This window comes from Electrophorus electricus, chromosome 7 (assembly GCF_041902795.1).
Source record: "Electrophorus electricus isolate QZ-2024a chromosome 7, ASM4190279v1, whole genome shotgun sequence".
Classification (NCBI taxonomy): Eukaryota; Metazoa; Chordata; class Actinopteri; order Gymnotiformes; family Gymnotidae; genus Electrophorus; species Electrophorus electricus.
This window is the reverse complement of record NC_137503.1, coordinates 13,028,271-13,055,590: the sequence shown is the minus strand read 5'-3', so window position 1 is coordinate 13,055,590 and position 27,320 is coordinate 13,028,271. Positions and strand designations below refer to the sequence as shown.

Sequence of the window (27,320 nt, the reverse complement as noted above, 5' to 3'; positions counted from 1 at the left end):
TGCCTTAATTTCCTTAATCATGTCACATCCCACATGCTGAGATACCCTGCTTCAAAATGGTCATTCAACTGCTATTGTCCTATTTGTGAGTCTTGCGCCTGCCTGTTAGAAGTCCTCCAGGTGCTCAAGAACTTCTCCAGCCTGTGTAGAGTCCACCCCTTATCCAATACAGCCACTCAAGATGTCAATCTGGCCTGTAGCGTCCACAGGCAGGGGAAAGCTATCAGGGTCCAAACAAGGGTCAGACACCATTGCTTCCTCAAAGGCTGCCATGGTAACAACAGGCACCTGATAGCCCTGTCTACTTATCCTCCTCTCTCTTTTTCTTTCATGCATTAAAGTTTGGGGATAACATGTGGCAGTGAGGCTAAGGGCTGAACATTTGGCTGAAACTGTTCATTCAAAAGGAGACACAGAAGGCACTTGTCTGAGGTTTTATTAGCCGTCTGGCACATGACACTTTGTCTGGGAAACAAGGCCCCAGAGTCTTGGAAAGGAAACACGATAGACATCCCTTGATTTTTATGACGAGATGTTACTTGTTCCACAATCTCCATCATAACTTTTCCAAAAACAATGACTCACTGCACATCAAGCTCCAAGTTCTATGTTGCTTTCAGTGCCTGAGCTCTGAGGCGCACTTCTGGTGAGCACGGCCTAGACAAGCTGCCAGAACTCCTTCTGCCGCACCACTGATGTCCCTGTCTTGTCCATTACACACTGATTTGTGCCTGTACACCCCACACTCTGTGCACAGTGCAGACGAAGTCGCTCTCTGAGCTGCCTCACTAGATTAATCCTTACTGGGTCAAGGTCAGACATCGCGTAGCTGACAAGTGTGTCAAACAGCATGGCAGGGTCCTATTGCAATTTAAAATGCCCAATCTTGCCAAGCTCCACTCGCGAAGGTGCCGCTTGCAAAGAATAAATGCCTACTGCATTCACCTGGTGACAAGATCACGGCTCTCGTGGCCCATCTCAACATGACAATCACCAGCGGGGTCGCATTAACCAAAGCATTAGCTTTCTGGGTGCAAACAATTAGCGAAGTGCTAATGTCAACGTGTGGGGAAATAAAAGTGGCACATTAGCAAGTTGGAGGCGCAACCTTTTCCGCCGCACGCCCACCGGTTTCAGGCTGCCGCCATTTAGATGCGTTACATGCATGTGGTGGACGAGGTTAACATAGAGTGGACAAGGAAACACAATCGCCATTACTATTACCCAGATCGCTTATTTTATTTGTTGTTGGTTCATAAATGATAATGGTTTTACTTCCCCCCCAGCTGAGGCCTGATTTGTTACCATCAACGAGAGTGGCAAAGATTGAAAGCCTATTTTCATAGATTGGTAGTGGCATCAAGGAAAAAAGGTACATTGATTCCTGAGGCCAGAATAGTGCTGTGCCCTGAATAAATTAGTTGTGTATCGGCACAACCCTGAATAGGAGTTTGGGATATGATATTACTTCTCTAGATTGACTGTTTTCCAAATTTTGTGTGTGCTTTCTGAATCTCAACACTAAATCAAAAGTACTGATGCCACTAAACTCTTGAAAACATTGGCAGGTATTCTTCCAGTTAAATAAAGAGTCATTATATCCACATACACCCACCTTAACTTCCCTTATACTGTTCAAAATGTGAAATGGATTTCAAAGGAGAGTGCTACCAAAATTCATAATTTAATAGGCCTTCCTTATACCCTGGAGACAGTTTAGAAAATGTTAACCAGCATTCTGTCTGTTTATTCTGTGTTAACTTTGAGATAGAATAGGTACTGTGTAGACTCAGTGGAAACTCTGAATTCTTTGACTTCACTGTGCATTTTTATACAGATTGTTAACGATGAAGTGATCCTTTCAAGTTATTTACACTCTTCTGTTTACTTCTTCTTACCGTATTTGGTTACGCTCCAGGCATACGTTATTTCAAGAGAGATCTTGCTGTCTGTCTGTCTGTGTGTGTGTGTGTGTGTGTGTGTGTGTGTGTGTATACCTGCATGGTGTCAGATGCACTAAGTACTAAAGGCTGTAACATAAAAACAATTCATTGTTTATGACGTGCCCAGTCCCAGAAACCCAACAAAGAAGGGAGGGAGAGAAACACAGCTGGGGCAAAGACATAGAGAGCCAGCATTAATACATGTGTTAACACTGAAAGCAGCCCATTCCACTCCATTCATCAGGGTGCAATGAGAACAGCATCCACCCCACTGCGAGCCTCATTACGTGCACCTGCTGTGCCTACTACTGCATAAACCACAGGGATGGAAACGTGTTAGACCTGAAGATATGTGGCCGATACCCAAACCAGGAACAAACTAATGCTTGAACGCATGCTGCCCAAGCCTCCCCTCAGATCACTCTGATTAAACTCTAGTTTCACCATCACCAATCAATTAGCCAATTAGCTTGGGTACAAACAAGTACTTTTGTACGGTGGGAGATGAGTAGCACTACTTTTATGCGCCACATTCCCACATTCTGCAGTGTCACTTCTCCCAGCTTCTCCAAGTTTCCCCAGGGCTTTGACTTCAGCTGGGCTCAGCGGATTGCGACTGGGTTCTGAGATTCGCTGAAAAGTGCAGTTGGGCCAATCTGTATTCTCGTAACCATGAGCCACATTAGAAACTATTGCAATAAATACTGGTTGAAACTAACAGCAGGCTGAATTCATAGATAACACATTTAGCCCAGTAAAATGTTTTGCAAGGCAGAGCTATATCAATATACTCATGCAAATTGGCAGTAATAAGTGTCACTAAGACAAACCACAAGAAGCGTAAAACAGCATAAACTGCGTATAAAAATAAATATTTTATTGTATTTTAAAAGCTCTGCACTTTTTAAATGAATATATGAATTCTTTCTCCCCATCGGCTGTTCCCAGTATGGTAGCTCTCTCAGTGGAGCCAGCGGGCAGGGGGAGAAAGTCGGCTGAAGCGCCTCCTCTTGGCCATGTCACATGACCGAGCAGCTCAGCGCACTCACTGGAGAACACGTGGGGATCCACTGTGTCGCACCTCAGTGGTGGCCGCAGTATTTTTCATGAGCTCTGTAGCATTGTTTGCCTTCTACTCAGTGTACAGTAAGGTAAATTAAAGGGTTATATGGTCGTAGTATGTATGGCATAGGAATAGGAGAGCAATGAGTTCTGCTGTATTTCTTGTAAAATGGAATCACCTGGTTCTTTGTACCGAAAGTAGCAAAAGAGCAGGCTGGATGTAACTTATTGGAAAGGTCCCAGGATTGAGCACAGACCTGGGACTTTTTGATATACTTATTTAGATACCTTGTAAATCAAAGCAGCCTAGTTATTTTCCTAGAGACCTGTCATACAGACGTATTTTCCACACAATATTCCCGTTAACTACCTTACTGAGCCTTTTCAGGTGCACCGAAAAGGTAGTTAAACTGTGTTAGGATAGGGGTGGATCTAAAGTCTGCTTGAAGTTAGACCTCCAGGAATAAGACTAGAAACCCCTGTAGAAAATAATATACTTAGTTTGGTTCTGTGATATACTGAAAGCCCAGATGGGCTTTGAATAATTAAATGTAATTACTCAACAAACAACTGCTTAAATATATTCTTTGAGTCAGTATCCTAATTCTAAATTCCACACTAGATTGGATCAGCAGCATTACAAAGTAGAGCCCTACTCATAAATTTATTAAGCAATTTCAAATATCCAGTCATTTCGATTAAATATTAAGTAGGCTGAATTCACACTTGACCAAATGAAAGGGAAACCGATGTAGGTCACTACAGGCCTTGAACGGTCAGCAGCTGCTAGATGCCTGCAGTGTTCAACTTGTTGCATTCTATAAGCGGCACCCATGAGCAGCTTTCTCCACTGAATGCACTGGCTGGCCAGCACTGACATCCATTCCCCTGTTCTCCAAGCAGCCGCATTGGCTGCAGTACACGTCAGAACGGTTTCACAGCAGGTCCCAGGTTGACCATAGAAGATGCAGCGTGAATACACAATGCTATGCTCGGCAGCGGGAGGCATGAATTACAGGCGTATGTCATAAAGCTACTAATGACTTTCATCTCTGGGCCTGTGTAGTGTGTAACCAAATGGGATTTATTCCCTCCCCGAAACATGAAGGTAAACATAAGCCTGTACTGAATGGGTGACTGAGTCGAGCAGCAGATTAGACTCTCATGCAGGATTACTGATGAATTTGATGAATTTGAAACTTTACATGCGCAAATTGACAGTTGAGAAATATTTAATCGTTTTTTTTCTAAAAGAGATTATAGCTGTCCTGAAGTTAGTTTAAACAATAGAGCCTACTCTTCTTAAGATGATTATCACTACAGTGGTATTGCCTTACTGCATCACTTCACTGATTTATATCATGTTTTGTATTCAGACATGATTGCATATATAAGATGATGGAATTTCAAAACATAACCAGAAACACAGCAGCAACAGTGCCCAGTGGACCCCTACTCATAAACTCTGCATTATGTCACAGTTGTGATCAAACCATATGACTTCTTGTCACATTTATGTTCCAATGCTCATTACTCCTATACATGCAGCACAATATCAATGATTAAACCATGCAAAGCAACCAAATCCATAATGTTATGGAAAGCAGCACTGCGGCCCTCTCTAAGTTATACAGTGTACAGATGACACACAGTGCCAGTGTTGTCTCGGTATCCCCATTTCAGATCTAGTCTAAAGTAGTTTATTTTATTTTGGAGACAGCTCAAGCCCTGAGGCATTTCCCATGAATCTTTGCTCTGCTGCTATAATCACTTTGGCATGGTCTCCTCTATGCTGCGGGTTTCATTCACAGCATTGTGATGTATGTTGTAGCTAGCATGCTGCAGACAGATCCTGCATCTGTGCATTTTAAACAACACCCACTGCGGGTACAGGCAACAAACATGATTCACAGCGAAGTTTGAGTTTAGGTTCAATTTTAAGAATTTTGGTCTGGCAGTGCACACAAAACAATGTTTACATATATTGTATCACACAGTTCCACCTGAAATGTCTAAAACAGATATTCTGCTGACATAAATATAGCATTATGGTAGGAGTTAAGTGATAGTTTGGTGAGCTTCTATATTGCTAGAAGCCGCAATGGTAGCCTGAGGGCATCGGAGGGCAAAGGATAAAAATTCTGCATGAGACATTAGATATGAGATAGGGGAAAAGCTCACAGGAGATTACCATACACTATTGTACATAAAAAAAAAGGAATAACCTTTCCAGTAGACATAATCAGTCTTTATGTATTGACTGTCTGTGTTAAATAAAGAGCTGTGGCTCTGTGTGCTCTCTTGTAATTTTATTTTAGTGTAAAACCAGTCAAAGCAGCAGAGTAAATACAGCACTGCATTTACATAGGAGCCCTGAGAGTTGTAGATCTTTAATATTAATTGACATATATTTAAGTGGCATTTTGATTGCTTTTAATCATCATGTTCAGCCTCTGACGCTCAATCTTGTAGCTGTCGTTTACACTGGCTGCCTTGGGGTGCGGGACTAGCGAGTAACAGGGAAAGTGTGGCAGTGCGTGCGCGCATGACAGAGAAACTCATTCATCTCCATTGAATCAGTCAGGAGAGGGTCTCGCGTATCGCAGACAGATGACTGACAACAGCAAATTAAAGGCAAACACAAGGTAACGCAAATCACAGCAACCCCCCCCCCCCCCCCCCCCCACGGAGCCATCGCCTCCGGGAGCCGCGTGCCCTCCCTCCCTTGCTGAAGTCAACACGGCCTGCAAGACACGTGTTCCCTTAGACACACATTCATCGACCCCATTTGGACGTGCTATAAAACCAACAAGTATGGCGGCGCGGGGCGCGTGAAGAGGTTTGTCAGAAAACAAGGAGGGTGGTGTGGCTATAGGGTGTGATCAAGAGCAGAGCGCATGCTCTGTAGCTCAGCTCCAGTGTAGCTCAGCACAAACCTCAATCATATCCTCTTTGTCTCTCACTGCAAATGAATCCTGCACAGGACAACCTTATTTCAACCCTTCAATTAAATGTTTGCTCTCAAATAATCAACAGCTGTTTTGTCTACAGATCAATAGGAAGCCACTCACTAAAATTTTGGCTTTTTCCTCCCCCAAGATCCCCTGACAAATTCCCTTAATTATATAAATAGGTTCATGCATAAATTTGCATTTGCTAAATGTAATTCCTAAGCAGGTTTAGAGAGATACAGAGGGAGGCCCAATCGAATTAGCTATAAGACAGATAACTGCAGCTCACTCGGTTATATCTTTTGGCTCCTTTGAAACACAAACTCAGGCTGCTGGCAAAACAAAGAGGCTCTTGATACTGTATATTGTCTTTTCGAGCTAGAAAATCAATAGACTCCAATTGGTGAACCTGTCAGCCATCAGCAATATGTAATACCTAGGCTGATTCAACATTTGAAGATGATGACGTTTATTAATAGAGACACTCCTTGTGTGTGATGTTCTGGGGGTGACAGAGCATAAGGCAATGGTTTACGCATGTGCACCTTTCAAGCAGCTTGGACCAAGTGCTGTTGTCAGACCATTACACTGCCAAGGACGAGGTAGTGTGATAAGGGTAAGCAGTGGGTACATAGCTCTGATCTTTCAGTGCTCTTTACAGCTCCTTTGCCAAGTGTCTTTGAACAGCACAAGCAACAAATGATCAGTGCTAGGGTAAGATCCTTGTCTCAGATACATGAGTACTCTGTACTGGAGTTACTATCATCTGATTGGCAGTGAAACAAAACAAATGATGAGGTTAAAAAAAAAAAAAGCTTGTAGCACATGCCTCCTTGCATCTATAATAATGGAATTTATTTGCTAGAGTCTAGAGTGGTGTTTACTTTAAAAAAAAGAAATCTTGCCACACATACACATATGGAAACACACACTATGCTACATCACTAACCAACTCAATCTTTTTTGTCCCATTGTATCTCTTCTCCTATCTCTGTAAATCCAAACCAGTCTCCCATACAGTGGGAGTTACTGAACCTCTGCAGTCCTTAGTATGCGCTCTGTATTGTTTATGACCCTACCCCTGCAGCAGGGAATATTTCTCCTGAAATTGCACGCCTTCATGTTATCATATCTAATTTTGATCCCAAACATTATCTTTGTTTTGCCTGCCACCCAATTTTTCAAAACCAATTTACAAGCATTCTGTCTGGGTCAGGCCTGCAATTGGATTCTCCGAGATTCCATTTGGGGGTCCTTTCAGCTGCCTCTGCTCTTCTCTTGGGTTTGTGCTTATATGGTAAACTTGTTTAAAATCCCCTTTTCATTGTGTAGGCTTTCAGCTCTGGGCATCAAGTCAAAAAGCTTTATATTGTGTAATTACATCTGCATTGAGAAAAAGACACAGATCGGAAGTCGTAACACAGAAGGGTAGGCTGAGCCCTCCTGACCAGAACTGCTTTTCCCTGGTACTTTGAAGAATAATGATCATCATTACCCCATAGAGAAAGTGCTCAAAGTGGTGTTCGCTCTGCCATCAGACAATGATCGCTCCTCTGGGAAAGTTTCACAAATCGGAGCCTAGGCTGGTAACAGAGATAACAGGGTGGAAGTCCACCATACTGGCTTCAAACAATACAAAAACTTCTTGCTATGCTGCCTCCACCTGTAGAGTCGACCTTTAGAAGAGTGGGTCATGCGCGAAATGCTTCAGCTTTTTGGGAGTTCTTTTTCATGGGACATTTGTTCCTCCTGTCCCAGGTGCCAGATGCCAGGCCTCGCCGGAGTTTATCAACATGCCATAGTCACTGCTGGACCCCATTGAGAATCCAGACAGCTGTGTCTGCCAGCTGTCTGTATGCAGTCCCGCAAAATAACCCAAGGAGATACCACAGCTATGGCATATACACATGTTGCCTTTAAATCACATCATTGTTAACTAGTAGGATTGTGTAAACCAGTAGTGAAGTTTGTAAAATGCATTAGCATGGCATAGTTTTCTCCAAATAATATGTTATAATAATTATTATAAAATGTACAGACATATCATTGTTTAAATGCTCTACGTTATTGGAAACACACATTTTTCCCCTACACTCACTGTCTACTTTGTTGGTTATGGCTATTTTATAACTGTTTTGTTGTTGTTTTTTGCTGCATCATTACAGATTGTAGTCCATTTGTTGGCAACAAAAATTTGCCAGGCTCCTTTAACCCCATTTATCAATGGTCTTTTTCAACAACACAACTGCTGAACGGATATTTTATGGGTAGCATTCTCTACACAGCAGTTGCACTGATGCATTAGCAACATGGTAGTAGTTGTTGTGCTGTCGTGAGTGTAGCTGCGACTGCAGTGTTGCTGGGGTATTTACGCTTCTCAGTGTCACTGGGATGGGAGTGATCTGCCACGCAAAAACATCTAACCAACAGTGGATGTGTGGACAGAAACTTAGCCCTGAGTTGGAAGATGGCTAAGGCAAACTTTGCATTCCAATCAATAGGCTACATACTCAAAGTCTACTGAATAACTTTACACATGTAATGTGTAAAATCAAATATATAAATTTTGATTACTTCCTTATAAAGCATGCTACACTGAATATTATGAAAGAATAATCAACAAGTATTTAAGACCCTATCTTATGCCAAGTCATCAATAACAATCCATAAAAAACAATTAGGAACGGATTAAAATTTAAGTGTATGTTTTTTTGTTTTGGGGTTTTTTCAGCCATGTCCTATTTTGCCAAAATTTTTCTTAGATTATAGTGACCAGAAAAAAATGAGTGAACAAAACATCCTTCATATCTCGCCCCAGTGTTGCTGAGAGCCATCAGATTATGATGTGCAATCAAGTTCAGTGAACAGACAGATGGTGCAAGCAAATTTATACGCAAAATATTTTATCTTGGAGACTGGTGGACTTGGGAGTATATACCCTGCGATATTAAAATATCAGCTATGCTGGCAGACATACTAAGCTACATTAAGGCAGCAAAGGCCATAATCCCCTTGAGTCAGCAGATTTTGGTCCTCTGCAAGATGAATTCTGTGCTTTTGGGGGAACTGTATATGGGAAGGTCTGTATGCATGAATACGGTGCGTACAATTGAACCATACTTACATGAATTTCCTGCAGAAAGCTACTCAACCCACCACTCAATATGTTCTGTCCCCTGACTTAGATGATTACAGTAATCAGGATTTTGATCACTTTGTGTTTATTTACACTTATAAAAAGAGTTTAATGGAGAACTCCACCCCTACCAACCAAACCCCACTGATATCCTACAATGCCTGTGGTGTGATCATATTTATTTATTTATTTTTGTCTGATGATGAATATGGTGCAGGAATAATATGTGCAATCCCTTAAATCAACTAACCCATGCATATTAATGCTAGACAAAAATTTGCATGTTCAATTACAGTTTGTGGTTAAAGATTTGATTATTGCATTAATAGATTAATTAATTAATAGTGTGTTTGCTGCTGCTAGAAATGACTGGCCGGCTGAATTGTGTTTTTTCTAATGACCAAATACTTTTAACTTTTATTCACACTTTGCAAAATTAACATTATTACAACAGAATTACAACAGAATTAGCCAGGTGTTTTTTCCTTTGAAAAAAACAAAACAAACATAATGGCAATCCAACAGCTAGAAGCTGAAGTGATTTTTGCTTGAATGTTTTTTGACACCACCACATGTTAACTTCTGCCCAACAAAGCCACCTATGAGGATAATAATAATGAGAGTTAATACTGATTTAGTTAAACCATTTCTTTAGTGATTTTCCATTTAGCACAACCCGTTGCAGTAAAGAACCAGGCCCTTGAACTGTGTAGCAGATAGTGGAGCTCATCAGTTTCTGCAGGTGTGCAAAACAACTCCTCAGGTTACTACCTGATTGCCCTCGTTTTGTTCCCTTCTTTGGGGAAGGAAGAGAGTGTGTTAGTAAAATCAGGTGGGTTTGTGAAGGGCTTAAACAAATGTTTGCCTACACTGCAGCCTTCTTGCTGCCTAGCTGCCTAAAGGCTGTTTGTATAAGCAACATGTGGCAGTGTTCAAATCTGAAAGATCTAGGATCTTGATCTAGGACCCTTGGTCGTTTTGCAATAAAACATTTACACACTGCATGAGATATCCCTTCCCACTTACCTTTATTATAGCTTAGTGGTTAATGTACTCTTCAGGTTTCTTCAGTGTTCCTCTCATCCCCATACACCCTGCCACAAACACACACACACACACACACACACACACACACACACACACACACACACAGTCAACTTAATTGTTTTCAGTAAGTAAAAGGCAAATTCATTTTCACAGTCTTGAAAGAGGAGGTAATTTACTAATGGACTGAGGAATAACAGGGATAGCCTTTCTCTCAGATTCGGAAATATAGTAAAAGGGCATGGGTGAGTGCATTACTTTGTTCTCCCAATGCATTCAATAACCCTCAAAACCATTTAATTACCAAATTACCATCTCCACCTGCTCGGAATACACTTCCATCCCCTGCTACAGCTTCATGTCTACTCTTTTAATCACTCATTAACTACAATCTAGTCACACAAAGTATGTCCTGACAAAGGCTTCGCCCTATTTCACCACCTAAGGCTCCACCCTATTTCACCACCAGTGTAGAATGCATAAGAGCTATAGAACTGGACATCAACTAGTGGAGGAAAGTTATTAACAGTCACAAACATGACATGCATTTTCCCTCTCGTGCTCTCTGTATCCCTCTTTCTCTCACACACACACACACACACACACACACACACACACACACACAAAGTACCCTCGCCCCCGTGTTGAAGCTAAACTCTAATGGGCGAGTGCGTTAGGTTTAAAAGCAAGGCCAGCTCCAGCTATCAGGGAAATGCTTCCCTCAGAGTCGCCATGGAGACCGAGATGGCAGGGACCTTTACTGAGCCAGTGAGAGACGACATGAGTGAGATCACGCAGGCCTGGAGTCAGTCTGACTTGCACACACCCACATCAGTAACACACTATCCAAGAACTCAGTTCACCTTGGATAAAGCTGTAGGCTTCAGCGTCATCTGTTGGCAGTTCTGCCCTGGGCTGAGGGCCAATACCTCAGAATAAATACAGTCAAACGAGCAGCTAATAGGTGAAGTCAACGAGATGCCAGTACAATCTGACTGCCGGCATTATGCTAACTTTCTAGTTTGGGATATCTTATGTGGTTCATATGGACAAGTGTAAAATTTACGCCACACGGCCAGCAACTGAACAGCCCCGATAATTAATAATCTACCTCTTCTTACCCGTTTCTATGCTGATGATTTTTCCATTTCATTATCAGTCTAATTATTGCATTTTCATACACATAATTACATTATACTAGCTAGCCAATACTGATTTGTCAGTATGTAACCAATATTACTGTAGCTTTTTTAAATATTTTTTATTTTAATTTTAATTTTATTATTTTATTTTATAATGAGAAAACAATGCTACCAGAATGTCATGATTGATGTTTAACATTTAAAAATATTAACTCGCTCCAACTCAAAAATGGTCACCTCCAAAATAGCCTGGAACTAATTGCCAGATTTAGCGTCCTGCAGCAACAGGGAAGTGCACATAAAAGGTCTGCTCAGCATCGTGGTGCTAAGTTTCTCCCAGCCACTGCAGCACTTCTGTCTGTAGACTACATTCCAAAAATGGACCTTCGTAATAAGAATCAAGAGACTCCAAAGTGAATGAAACAACTACAGTTGTACACCACACACACACACACACAAACCAAATAAATGCTACTAAATGATACTTGGTGTGTTTCAGCTTTTCAGTAGCTTATTCCTGCATTGGCAAATACCTCTAACGTACGCTTCCTTTAATTTAAAGACCTGTTAACATTCCCTGATGAGGCACGACAGAGTTTTTCCAAAACGTTACGTATTAGAGGAGGTTTGATATCAGGTTTGCTTTTCATTAATTGTTCATGCGCATATGAAAAGGGCTTGGATGAAACGACCAGGAGAAAGCCTCAGTAAGGTTGTATGGATCGGAGCTGAAAATCAGATCAACAGGATAGATCTGGCTTTCAACGAACCGGAGATACAGCTCACAGATTTAGGAGTCTTCCGGGTTTTGACTTCGCTTTTACACAGTTTTGATGTTTTTGAAAATGCTTTATTTTCATTGGGTGGGCGAGAGTCTATTGAAGCTACGGTAAAACCTACTGTAAAATCTAAGAAGTTCTGCTAGGCAGGTACGCGCTTATGAGAATTAGAAAGTTCGTTGCATTCTGACGTTGGATTTCATATCAAACTGAAGACTGAAAACCGTTAACTGAAGCCGAGCGGCTCCATCCTCATCAGTCACTGCGAACAGTGAATTCTCCGACACACTGTCCACAGCTGGTCAACAGCAAACGGCTGACATTTGATGCCTGAACACCCTCGGCTACCTAAAAAATGATTAGAAAACCTGGTGGAGATGAAGGGTGTGACAGAATGATGTAGGACAACAGATCGTAACAAAGGGGAAGGATTTTGTGCATGGTGCTTAGTGGTAAAATTGATATTAGGCTACATAACACTATAAGGAGACTTATAGGTTAGCACCCTATCTCTCCTCTACCTTTTATTCACAAAATAATCATGTTAAAGTTTACAGTTAATGCACACTGATCCTTCTAATCTACAATTTTAAATGATAACAATGTGTGGCAGTACATGCCAAATTGTATAAACCCTGGTTTATAAGCAGAAACTGATGGAAAGACATGTGATACTGTATATTTCTAGTCAAGTAGATTTAGTCAAGTAGAACAAAACTGTCACAGCACGTTTTCAAGTGAAAACAGCACTAACCCTTACACTCACACATTTCATATACACCTCATGCACCTAAGCATTGAGTGACACATCTCTGAGGAACTGTAGATTTTTTTTAGTCTTTTAAGTAGATACATTACAAATAGTGTAAAAAGGAGACAAAGAAGGAAAATCTGACAGGCAGCCATGGGAAAATGAGGCAGTGCCTAGTTAAAGACACTCGTTAGCTGACACCCATGGACAACAAAGTGCAGATGAGGAGGTATCTAATCTCTTAATCAGATCAGTAACAGAAGGACTGGTGGGTAGGACTGTCTGCAAACAGATGATAGTGCCCAGAACACCCAGCCTGCAATGAGTGTGTGTGGGGGGGGGTGGGGGGAGTGCGTGTGCGAGCGCACGCGTGTGCATGCGTGCGTGCGTGTCTGTGTGCATGTGTGCGTGCGTGTCTGTGTGCATGTGTGCGTGCGTGTCTGTGTGCATGTGTGCTTGTATTAGCAGGCCACTGTGGAGTGGCAGAGATTCACTTTAAAAACACTTCCTGAGGTGAATCTTCAAAAAACAGCTGCAGAGGGGGATAAACGTACTCAGCCTAAACACAACCCTGACCTGGAGCTCCTTGAGTCAGTCTCTCTCTCTCTCTCTCTCTCTCTCTCTCTCTCTCTCTCCCCATCTCACACTCTCCCACTCATTCTCCCACTCCCTCTCACTCACTCAATCTTCTCTCACTTCACTATCCCTCTTTCTGTCCATGTCCATTCCTGCATTCACTTTCTACTTCCGAGATCCTTGTCAGTCTTTTCCCCCTTCCTTGTCTCTCAGCTGCATATCATCATCAATTTGGTTCTCTTCCTTCATACTTTCATCTCTTTTGGTCTGTCACTATTTTTGTATCTCTCTCTTTCTCTCTCTTTCTCTCTCTCTCATGCTCTCTTTCTCTCTCTCTCCCCTGAAGGCTTCTGTCTTCTGAATAGTAGAGGAGTCGCTCATGGCAACAGGCACCAGAATGTGTTTATCCTGGTGAACACATTACTGTATCTACCTCTCTGCCTGGTTTACCCTGCCAGCCATTCTGCTTGCTGACAGCTGTGTGCATGCAAATCAAACAACCTCACCTTGTACAGCCAGTAGCTCACTGTGCAAAGTAAATATGTATAAATCAACACAAATGGGAATAGCATAGCAAATTCTTCAATATATTGCCGAGTTTGTGTTTTTTGAAGTTTATGACAAAAGCACATTTGGAGAGCAACCTGTGCAGTCTGAATAAAGAATCTCAAACCATAGTTGTTTGTAAATTCACAAAGACCACTACCTGAGCATTCTAAACAGCTAATATCATAAAATCCCAGTTTCAATCAGTTATGGTAAAATGTGCCATTTTACTCTTTCAGCCCACTTAATGACAAATGACTGATGACTGATATCCCCTGAGTATTTCAAACTAGATTTACATGACTTTCTACAATGAATTCACTCTTCCAGGATAATTTCAGTGTTCAGTATCATATATCAATCATCTTTTATTCCCTTGCAAACTTTTGCTTGAATACAGTTTTTCAATGTCACTCTGGGCAAAACACTAGAAGACAGAATATTAAAAATAATTTCCTTGGATTGTAATGTTAATACACATCCATCACCCAAAGTCAGAGAAAAGGAGGGGTCACTTCTAACCGATGAGACATTAATTGTGAATAACAACTCAATCACAGAGGCACAGAGCCTCAAAACTTTCCCCGACTTCAAATATGGCCGTGCTTTTTAGAAAGCTCTTTCTTACACATGGGCTGGTGGGAGGCATGAGGATGAGAAAGCATTATTTACTAGGAGAAAGGCACGCGACCGCACTGAAAAGAGAAACAAATTCCACGTTGTGCTCCTCAGAAGACGCCGCTGCCACAGGCGCTGGGCTGAGGAGTTACGATGGGAGGGAGCAAGAATGATGTTGGGCGCCGCCAACATGACAGCGGCCAAAAACAGAAAGAATATTCCAGAGAGTTGGTGTACCATGGGAAACGAAGGAAGGAAAGACACTTTGCCTGTGCCGCATCTTATTTTATATATTACATTACATCCAATTTACAGAAGGAGATTGGGGTGGAGAGCGCCTCTGAGATGAGGGAGGGGGTGAGGATTAGTATTAGGAACTGGGTGCTCTTTGCCTACTAGTCTTATTGTGCTGTCCACATCCATTGTGGAACCAATGGGTGTCTTGAGGTCTGCCTTTATGAGCTCAATCTGTGTGGGCACGTAGAATGAAGCATGCAGCTTTGGTGGCTCTAATATTCTGACCTATCACATCTATGGGGCTCTCAAATAGAGCACATGCATTTCTACATTTCAGAGTCATGCAGCCATGGAGACATAGAATGGCTTCGTAAATCACATACCGCTTGGATGCGGAAGCCAAGAGGCTAAGATGCAGTACTGTTCAGTTCATGTTCATCCATTCAGGTCTTTGCGGTATTTACATATCATGAATCAAATTTGCCTTCAGTTGGTTGTGTCACACAGATACTGATCCCCACTCTAATAACTTATAACATCCCTGTCAAGATATTTTAGAAGACAAGTAGAGATATGTATTTCTGTTCCACTCATGGTCTGTTATTCCCATCTCACTCATTCGAGTGCAAAATAAGAATTTCCATTGTGTTAATAATCCATGAGCTTTCTAGCTACTTGAAAAGCGGCATGTCACATGTCACAGGGTAGCTAAGTGCTATCCACCACAGAGAAACCTGCATTTATGGTGAACATTAGTTTCAAAGTTCCATCAGGTACTGCTTAAATCTATCATTGTGGCAGGACTCCAGTTATTTAATTCCCTAAAGTACAACATACTGACTTATCCTCTTATCCTCTGCATTTAATTAGATTTACTCCAGAGGTGTGGTGGAAACCTTAGAGTTCTTCTTGCTTTGAGAAAAGCATGGCCCCTAGAAGAATTTAGATACCTCTACCATCTTTCCTTAGAAATGGTGATGAAATTGGAATTCACATAGTAAATACATGGAATGATTATCCATGCACACATAGACCTACAAACACACACAACATTCAGTTCATACAATATTTTTTTTTCAGTGCCACAATCTACATTCTTTGCCTTCAGTTTGTGGATGAATTACATTTGATAGACTAAACAAAACATCTAAGACCTTACAGAAATATGTTGCAGTTAAGTTGCTTCAGACACTAAAAGGGTAGTTCGGTTATGCTTGCCAAGCAACCAGGAGTGAACATAAGTCACTGCATCTAGGTTCGGTACCATACGCTTGCTGACATTTTCCATATAATAGAATTTTTTGAATACCACTTTTCCTGCCTCTACAATAACCATTTGTGAAGTCATGAGACCTTGGGTGGTAAAGAAAAATCTGCAAATATTTTTGTGCATATTCTACTAAGAATACCAAAGACCAGGTCCATACAACCAGACATTTTGAAGAAGACAAACATGTTTTGGTTTTTTTTTTAATGAAAGCACTGTTTGGGTCAAAATGACATGATTCCAGCCATGTGTAGGATGGCAAGTTAATATTTGAATTATTTAAGTGACTGGCAGTTGACGTGGGCCGAATAATTGAGATCATTCACAGCTGGTTACATGGCTGAGGTCCAGGCATGCTTTATTTTGTCACAGCAAGTCGGGAGTGAGTAATCTGATTGCTAAAGTCAAACATCTGTGGTAATCAATCCGACACAGCAAAACACACGTCTGAGCCGTGTTCAGACCACGCGGACGTGAGCGTCTACTGGGTGTTGTCACAGTATAAGCCCTTTTTCACGAGAGTTGGGTTCTGAGGCATTATGTGCCAGTACCACTCGCAGGCTGTCACTGAGCAACAATCCACTGTTTCTTTTTCTTTTCTTCATGCGTTTCGGAGAGAGGCAGACTGGCGCTTTCGCTCTGTTAGTGTCAGAACGACTTTAGACATCCCCTCACCCGCCTTCTGGGATCAAGGAAAGGGGGATGGGAGGTATAAAAGCACACCACTCACATCTGCATAATTGTGTTGTTTATTCCATCCAAGCTGGACATTTGTGACTTCTGCTTTTATTTCGCTCTGACAGAACGACAGGCCCGAGATGATGGCATCAAAGAGCACGTGCGAACAGTGCTCAATTGTCTAAATGCATCTAAAAAAAGGAAAATTGTTACATTTTTCTTTTTCTTTCATTCTTTCTTGCTTGCTGGAGGGTAAGAGTCAGAGTGGCACACACACTCATACCCCACCCAGCCCTACCTATAGCCCCAACACACACACACACATACACACACACACACACACACACACACACACACACACACAGCAAAACAGAAGCTCTTCCTCGTGATCCTCATGATCCATAAGGTTTGTCCAAAAGCCACGTCCCAGGTTGGTGTCAGCACGGTAGACCTGACCACCTCTGTTTGCTCCATTTCAGTCTGGGTCTGTGTTTATTCAGTTACTTGAGGGTTGCGGGCTAAGTCTAGGTATCTGTGGTCTCATCTGGAGGGGAAAAAAAAACCTGCTTAGGAGACAATCTCCAACCTGTTCAGCTAAGCTGCCTCTCTGACTGTGTGGGCACAACAGGGTCCTGGGCACATGGAGAACTCTTTCTCAAGAGTTCCGCTGCAAAAGTTTGGCATTTTCTCCCTACTTGTGTCTCCGATCACGCACGTAGACCTAATTCCGCAGTCTGAGCTCCCACAGATGGAAATGCCGTCACCACATTACCACTCCCTTGGCCAAAGAATAGTTCCTTTATATCCAACCTTAAAGGCCATTGATCCACAAGGCCTAATATTTTTACATAAATATTTTTGGAGTAGTGAGTGCAGCCTGGGTTCAACAGTACATGCATGTTTTAGGTTGTTTTTTAACCAAAGGTTTCAATACAATGAGAAGCAATGACCACTTTGCTTACAAATGAGCACTAATGAGCAAATGTAATGAAAGACAGAAGCAGTGCTGAGCAGGTACTGTGCTCTATTAAGCAGACATTTGTACTGTGACCCCATGGCAAGACTAATTCTGCTTTCAAAATTAAAGTTCTCTGAGGTGAACTTGCCATCATTGCGCTGCAGCAGTTTGGCAGAAATTTCTTTATTTATGCATGAGAAGGTACAGCCACCCATTCAGCAAACTCCATTCTGAGTACAACAAAACACAATTAAAGAAAGCTTTCCCACTAAAAAGGTAATTTACTGTAAATTCAATTAAATAAAAACAATTAACATAAGATGTTGCTCAGGCTTTAAAAAACTGTATGCATACAGTGTGATTCTGTCAAGTGACATGCAATAGAATCTAAACTATGAAACATAAAATAAATCATGATGGAAGGCAGAAAGTTAGAGTTATACTAAATATATAGCTCTAGCACTAGGTGTAACTGAAAATAGTTTGTAACCAAATTATTGCTGAAAATTAAAACTGCAGATAGATGAAGCCCTGTGGCACTGCCTGAAGATTTGTTGGATTTACCGTAGCTGGGACTGGAGGGTCAAGACCAGCCACTCATTGTAATGCACCCTTATTGATGGTATTGATTACCCATTTGTGAAGGCACATCTAGCCGTTATGCTGGAACACAATGACTGCCCACAAAGAAGAGCAAAACCTCCCAAGGCTGGAGAGGGCTGCCTCACACGGGAAATGGAAATCTTTGATTTCTTGCCTTGAATGATAATGTAATAGTTTGAGGCATGGCTTTCTGAGAAGAGGGTTGTCATTGCCATCTCCACTTGAAATTTCGGGCTGGTGGCGGTGTTTGGGATGATGTAGCACTAAAACCTAAAGAAAAGAGGTTGACAGGCGTAACCTCCTCTCTATCTTGAGCACATAGGTACAGTTAAGATGAAGCTCTGCAGCTCCATTACCCTCACAGAGGCTGGGCATCAGGGTGAGAGCAACACTCTTAGTGGGACTAATGTCTCTGCTGGCAATAGGGGTCATGCCATCTTTCCCGCTAGAACACCACCTCAGTCCTGTTAACCTTATACTCAGTGGGCTTTGGACAGAATTTTTTGTTTCTAATGTGTATAAGAATAGAGTCCAAAACAAGGAGGCAGTGGGGAGAGAGCAGTGCTGAGAAAGAAAGAGAAATAGGTTTTCTTCATCATCAAAGACACACTGTGAGATGTCCTCCGCCCTGTTTTCTGAGACAACTGTCATTTGTTTGGTGTGCATTAGCCACAGAAAATGACAGTGAAGGCAGTGAAAAGAGGAGAGTGAGACACAAAGGGGGGGAGACAGAGAGGGAGTAGGGGGATAACGGTGGTATCTATCAGCCAGAGAGAGATAGAGAGATATTGATCTGACTATACCTTGAGGACTGGCACAACAGAACCCACAAAAGATGGACAACTACAATAAAGATCCACAACCCCAGTCCCCTCCTTCTAATACTCCACCACCTTTATCCTCATTCTTTTTTACTGTACTGTGCAGAATGATACAGTTCCTCACTCTTCACCTTGCACTTTTCCTTCGACTGACTTCCTCTCTAGGGTAAACACTAGTGATAGCACAATCTCTGTGATGCGGTCACTGAAAGGCTTTTTAAATTATTTATCCTTATTCTGTAATTTCGGTAATCACTAATGTGTCACACGCCCAGAACCTAAAGTGCATTCTGTCTTTCCTTTACATGCTTATTTTATAAAATGGAAATTAAATGTCAGTAAAATGAATATGGAAATGAAACAAACTCAAAAATTAACTGCTAAAGTGCAGAACCCACGAGTATCAAAAAGATCCAATAACAGCACAAAAAAAGTAGCTTAATACAAGTTACTGCCAATTATTATTATTTGATTCAGAAAATAATTTAGTCTCTTTTCTTTACAGCAAATGAACATCCATGCCCTTCAGCAATGTTTTCCTAACCAACACATACTGCCACATCAACAGACAATCTTGGCTGCGATGTGAGCAGAGTACACATTCAGCCTCATAAGACCTGCCCACTTGTTCATCATCGGTTTGGTCCACAGTGCCCCAGTCATCAGAGACCAGCCCAAATGTGGAATCTAGAAATGCAAGGTGTTGGATGTTGGATGCCGTTTGATCTTTTCAGTCAAACAGTTGGATCTTATTGGCGGGCAGCGTGGGAAACTCAACACTCTTCTGACATCCAAGGCGCACCACAACAGTGTCAAGGTTCTCCTGTGCTTCGGGAGCAGAAAGCCAGTGTGGTGTAGCTCTCACACTCCTGCTCTCCTTCTTCCCACCGCATTAGCCAGGTGACACGGAACATTGAGTGGAACATCCAATAATTGTCCCCACACCACCCCCCACCCCCCAGCTTGTGGCCACTCTCATTTGTAATGTGAGGAGAACATGCACAGGTTTTACCCTTTACAAAAAGCAATTCATCAGGTCAGTACAGCGAGACGTTGGAGAGAATGAAGTCATTGAAGACACAATGGCATTTTCACCACACCTCTTTTAGGCTCTTTCACTACTGTGTAATGGTTTAATATGGAGAGAGGAATTAATAAAGGTTATTTCAAGTGATGTGACTGTTAAACAGCATTCTGGGAGAGAGGCTGCAGTGATATGGAATTGCACGCAGCAGAACAGTTCTTTAACAGATAGGTTTGCAGCATTTTGCTGCCGTCCTTATTAGAACTTTTGTTTCCTGTCATTTATAATTATGGTGAGCACAAATGTAATAATACAGTTGTACTGATTTGGTAATGCTAAACTTACCACTACTCATCCTCTCTGGGTTTAAACACAGCCAAAATGTGGAGATTAACACTTTAAATAATCAGCTTATCTCCTTTTTGAAAATGGGAAATCTTTGTGCATTTTATTTTCCTTTGAATATGTTTCAAAAAGCAACATTACATTTCAGCAAAACTATCCATTTCTGGGATGGATGTTGCCAAAAGAACAGATTTACAATTATGAAAAATATAGGCAATGAAAACTGACAGAAAACATGGTTTACTATGAGTTTCCTCATTTTTGCAAAGGAGATTTGCAGAGGTTTTTGAAAGCTTAAATGATCACCCGTAGAATGTGCCCAGAGTGAAGCGTCAGAGTATGGAAAGGTTTCTTTGGTACTGAAGCTATCAGTGATGTGCTCCAATTATAAATGAAGGGAAGCAGAGATTTTAATAAGGTCCTACGTTGAAAAACAGAAAAGCTATCCTTCGATGATCATCTTGCTTTTGGTGAGTTCAAGCTGATGGCATCAAGCACACTGCAATGAAATGGAGGCAGAGCATTGAAACAGCATTCATTAAAATGCTTCTTTCAACTGCAGGGATAACTGCTCCCATGGGAATTTGTTTCCCATGAGAAGTGACCTGTTTTGGTTTTCAGGCCTCCATCTGCCTTGAGTTCACACACACATACCTGTTAGATCACACAGACACACCAAACTAGTACATGCATAAAAAGTTTTCAACCACTATTATCGTCTCCCCTTTCTATCTGACTGAGCCAATCCCTGTAGGAGCAAAAGCTTCAAACCTACTGACATATACATTCTAAATATTCACACACACATACACACACACACACACACACACACACACACACACACACACACACACACACGGTCTACCTCTGAATCTAGATTACATAGGCACACTGAACGCATGCTCACCTACACACACTTCCCTAACCCCACACAAAAACACACCCTCCTTGAATGCTTTGGAGGAATCGCCTAGTTATACACTCCTGACAGCCCTGTAACAACAGCAATTGATCTCTCTCTCTCTCTCTCTCTCTGTCTCTGTCTGTCTCTCTCTCTCTCTCTCTCTCTCTCATCCTTCAACAATTAACCAAACCAAACCTGACCATGCATTTATTACTGAGTCCATACCCACAATGACTTGGGAGTGAGGGGCACTTTCAGTCACAGCAACCATATTTACTCTGAGCCGGGTACTCAAATATTCAATCAGGGAGGAGAAAATTGCATTGCACCTTATCTGCTCTAGCTGTGTGCTGGAGAGGAGAGGGAAGAGAGGAGTTAATATCACAGACCTTTCCGACCTCCTCCATTTATCTCCCATAATCCTCTTTTCTATTGCCTTGCCCTCCTGTAATTACACACTAGGATTGATATTTGCCATTATGTCCAAATGGGCATACAGCACAACAGAGTGACCACGAGGAAGGCCGTTTGCAAATCCATACCATAGCACTCCCTCTGCAAGACTTCCAGATCATATGATAACTGTTAGTTTGCTAATTGTCATGCTGGAAAAAAGAAGAAATGCCTGACTCTTTTTGGAACAGATTCCAAAATAGTTTCTTAATTACAGTTCTAACAGCCAGCTCACTGGGTTTAGAGCAATTCTGCACACAATACAGCCAGAGCAGAAAAATGTTAAAAATCGAAATAGTACTGCTGTGTATAATGATTTTAAAATTATTCTGACAGAACAGATTTCTGACAGACCTCTAGAGAATGTGTGTGGTTTATTAGTATTTCAGTGCCAGCCATCACTGAGTTTAGGCATATCAGGAAAACTGAAAAATTCTTCCTCAATTTATTATATCTGCTACTTTCATTAGCTCAATCATTCTTACCTGAGTGACTTTTTAGATGTAACAAATTCAAGAATAATTCCTAGATAGTCCAACCTTACCATCCAGGCTTGGACTTAAAAGCATGTTTAATTGGAAAGCTCCACTGGCTTTAGAATTTAGACTAGCCTTAATTCACTTTCCCACTTGTTTATTTATCACAGACAGCATCCAATCAGAATGTGACGAGTAGGTGGGGAGGGAGCAGGGGGATGCACACACCCATTTCACAGAGTGAGTAGTTGTGTCTTTGAAGCGGACCAAAGTAGAGCGGCTCTGTCAGCCTGCCACAACAGACTGGATCATCGTGTTATTTGATGATCTGGCTTTTTGTCGAGCCTCTGTCGCGGGTTTCACTGCTCTGGCATGCCCCAAAATGTGCCTCGCCCTATTAGGAGTATCACCTCCCACCCCACACTTCCCGCCTGCCAAAACCCTGGTGCAGTAGTTAGCAGCGCCCCAGGCTCTGCCTACCCAGGCTAGTGGCACTCATGAGGAGGAACAGAGGCCCTCATGATACCTCTCCACACTGAGTAGCAATTAATGTGTTTTCTTGCTCAGTGACTTGTCAAACATTAATCTGTGGCCAGGGAGACTGGGGAAAGGAATAAGAGAAGTGAGAGAAAGTGAGAGAAAGTGAGAGACATACAGAGAGAGAGCAAATTTGATAGAGAGAGAGAGAGAGAGAGAGAGAGAGAGAGAGAGAGAGAGAATGAGGAAAAAGGGTGAAGGATGAGCTGTATAAATGATTCGTCTGTCAAAACAAAACAGTATGACCGATGTATCTTAAAAACAATCCTTCCCTGAGTGTGACAGTGAAGCTGTCTAGCAGTGTGGGCTCTCTGACTGCTCAGCCTCAAGGGCTATGTGCTTTTATCCAGGCTATGGACAACATGGTAGTAATGTAAATTTAATGCATCTTCACTACCAAATTTCACACACATGAAATGTTATTGGGGCAACCTTTCATATTATAGGTAAACTACCAAAATAGGCATCTGAAAATTAAACATAGCATTAGGTGATGGGACCAGAGAACATGGACCTTTAAAAGTATCTGACATAGGGGTCAGAGTGTGTATTGTGCTATGGGGAACCTTCACACATGGAGGATATATTCTGATAATGTACAAAGCCATGTATTCGTTAAAAAATGAAAACAAAAATATTTAAAAACAAACAAAAAATATCCATATGCACCCACTGGCCTGAAAATAAAAAATAACCTGAACCAAAGCAGTTTAATTAAGTCACAAAACTCCACTTATCTCTCCCAGAATTAGCCTTGTTAACAGTCTGTCGCTTACGTGTCTCCATGGACATGTACACTTTTTTCCCCCATAAAACTATGAAAGCATAAATCTGTCTCCATGACTGAGAGAAATAACCCAATATATCTTTAAAAATGAAGGTCTAAATCAACCTGATTAGGAGCACAGAGCTATATCTCTAGAGGCTGACGCTGATAGCCCCCATTTTGTAAAGATTTAGAGGAGAGGAAAACAACAACTTATCCATGTCAACTTGTGTTATTACATCAATTTGTAGCACTGGCCAAAAACACAACAACAAGAAAAAAAATCCTCAGCCAAATGGTCCCAGAGCAATTTGCCAACAGGGTGATGCTTTGAAAGAGATAAGGTAGGACATGAGAGAAAAGATAGAGGGCTGTCAAGTTCAGGTATTTGGTGTTTGGGACATGGTAGAACTGTGCTGTCCCCAAGACATTAACATGTTCAAGTAACGACTCAGGAAAATTTCAACACCCTCAAATTTAGTTTACCTCCAAACTGTTCAGGCACGTGACTCATAAGATGGCTTACTGTGCACTTGGATTTTAGTAGCTGCTTCAGGCCCCACCCCCTCCCTGCTTCCAGATAGAGGCGCTGTTTTTTTGACAGGCATTTTCTCCCCTATAAGCACTGAAAGTGTATCGTCCAAAACTAGTGCTGCACTGTGTCTTGGGCAAATCAACCAGTGATTCAAATTAGTTTCACTTTAAATGGCTCAAAGAATTAAAAACTTGTTTCTGTTGTATTCCACTCAATTGCACCCCACTATGCATAATTTCATGGTTTGAGCTCTGAGAATTGCAATTGCAATATGCGTTGCAATAGGGAACATGAGTTAAAGCAGCAGTCTCCCAGGGTTTTGTGGCAAATCCCCAGTGGACCTGTTCCCCTTGCACAGAAACAATGTATCATTAAAAAACAACATTAAAATCATACCCTTAAGAGCTTTAAAAAACAACATCGCTTATTGACATCTTTCAGATATATGACAGAAAAACAATAACTTGTCTCTGAAGAGGAAAGAGAGAGAAGGAGAGGAATCAAAGACCAAAAAGAGAGAGAGCGATAGCTAGAGACAGAAAGAGAGCTAGCTAGAGAGAGAGAGGAAATATTTCTGTGTCTGGCTTTTACCTACTGCAGCAGGATAGAGCAGGGCTCCATTTTGAGTGTGCTGGGTAAGGAAGTGCTGGTGGCTGCCTTGTCAAAATGTAAAAAAAAAAGCTAAAATTTTCACATACACACACAAAAAACACATATACGACACACCATATTCAAATAATCAAGCTCAGCATAATGACTACGCTAGGGTGGAAGTTCCAGCTGAAGATTGATCAGAGAGATGTGATGAAGGACTTTTTTTACTTTTCCAGTTCACTGACACATAACATAGAATTAATGAAGGAGGTGACAGCCCCCTGGTATGATCTATCTTTTGTTGGGACTTCACTGGTAAAGGGCATTAATAATGCAATTGCAGTGAAATATGTACTGTTTAGTTTCTTAATATAATATATTTATAATTTATATAATTTATAATTAATATATTTTCTTTATATAAAAGCTCAGGTCTTCTGAGTTTTTGGAGTGTGTATATGTACAAGAAGATGAATGAAATAATAGGGGAAATATGACTGCCCAGATACAGCACCTACTGCATCTAAGACAGAACAGTCAGAATGTAAAAGGCATCCAGGAAAAATAGGATGTACACTGAACACATTGTGCAGTCCAGCTACAGACATGCCGAACATGATCATGACTAAGCTAAGTACTGACAGGCACTGCTGTAGGCTCCTCTGACTTAGTGGCAAGCTGCCAACAGACAGTATGCTGGCAGACATGAAGTAGCAGTAAGAACAATACCAGCAAACTGCAACCAACAAACTGGTATGTGGCGCAGCAGTAGTTATACTTGAGACCCTAGGCTACAACATACAAGCCACAGGCAAACTCTACTGTCCCTCTCGGAAACAAAATCTGGAAACCAAGATAAAGACAACTCAGGTGGGAGTCAGCACACTGACAGAGCTCCAGAAGGGTACAAAGATTAAACATATGGAACAAATTCAGTGGATGGCCCATAGGTAAGTCTGCTAAACAAAGGCTAGAAGCACTGGCATCCAGACTACAGAGATACACAAAAGAATCAGCGACCAAAAGACTTTGTCAAAGAACATTTCAAAATATACTCTCAGTTACAGTGCAACAGAACCCTTACTGTGGATCCATCCAGAGCTGAAGCGGAACACTACTGCAAAAGGATATGGGAGAATGAATCATCACGTAACACCTAACATGCATAACACACATCACATCTGTAATGCTTATTGGTTAAACAATTTCAAAGCAGAGCACCACAATCTCTCAGAGCAGGTATCAGTCTGCATTACAACAGCAGATGCCTAAGAGGGAAACATGTCAAAAACATGAAGAACTGGGCAGCACCATGTCTTGACATGAACCAAGTCTACTGCTTGAAAAAACTAACAGCTCTGCATTGCCTACTGTCATCTGCTAACTAGTAGCTCCCATCCAAACCAAGGCAGGACAGTACTGGTCATGAAGGACAAGGGCCAAACGCCATCTAACTATAGACCCCATAACCTGCATGTTCACAACACGGAAGCTCCAGTGAGGAATACTAGCCACCAATGATCAGGTGCATGTACATAAGCATTGCTCACAAATGGATTGGTAACAACATCAGAGGTTTGAAGCAGCACACAAACCTGTCCACTTGCATTCAAAGACCAGACAGACCAACCCATGCATTCCCCATTTCAACTATAAGAAAGCATATAAGTCAATGCCACATATGAATCAGAGTATGTAAGCAGAGTGGAGTGGAAGACAGTTATGCTCCTCACTCAAAGTGTTCTAGGATCGCTCTGTTCCAACTCTGCTCTATTGTCTCTGATTCCCCATCCTTGAAGAAAGGGGGAAAAAATCTGTTTTAATATGTATTAAACAATATGAGTACATGAGTACTTGGCTTAACAAAATGAGATAAAAAGCACTGTAAAAATGTGTCATGTTTTAGTGAATTGAAAGAAAAATTCAATTCTAAATTTTTGTCCAATAAATATTTTTAGCCTACTATGCATCATGCAGGGACATGTTTCTGTAGATGGAAAACTATGTCATGGTTTTGAGACACATACCTTTTTAGATTCCACAATGAATCCTTTGTGGTAATGATAACCTCACCGTACTTGTATTCACCATTATGCACTTTAATTAGGGACTTTTTGATTATTTTCTTGGTCTCTGTGAAAATACCTAGAGAAGTCCAAGCTTCTAAAATGAACACTGCAGTGTCATTATGGGCTATTGTCGCATGTTGCATTAGAGTGGTACTGGAGTGATCTTAGAGCGAGAAAAAACACCACACTCAATTTTTATGCAAGCCCACACCTTGCTCTGGGTGAAATTGCAACTCTCTGCTCCCCGCTCCTCTCTCACCCTGCACCGCTGACATACTCTGACCTTGATCCCTGAATGCCCTGCCCTGTATAAAGTCAAGTGACCATAAAGTGGGGTATATATGAAGAAGATGCCCTGTCCCCACTGATATTCTGCATAGGCCCGAATCCTCTCATACAGATATTCAATAAGATTGAGCACAAGTACAGATTCTGGAGCAGGACTATCGTCAGTCTTTCCTGTTCATGAAAGTCATCAAGCTTTTCACCAAAACAGAAAGGGACA

General features: G+C 41.6%; 1 protein-coding gene across 10 annotated transcripts in view; it reads right to left on the bottom strand.

Moving 5' to 3' along the window:
- Positions 1–27,320, bottom strand: part of cdh22 (cadherin 22) — a 155,266-nt gene that overhangs the window by 85,865 nt on the left and 42,081 nt on the right. For 9 of the 10 annotated variants that reach the window (XM_081717641.1, XM_081717644.1, XM_027000729.3 and 6 more), the window contains one exon: positions 10,119–10,186. The exons of the other annotated variant lie outside the window; for it this stretch is intronic. The gene's annotated coding sequence lies outside the window, so the exon portion shown is untranslated. The remainder of the gene's footprint in view (positions 1–10,118; positions 10,187–27,320) is intronic. 10 annotated transcript variants of the gene reach the window in all.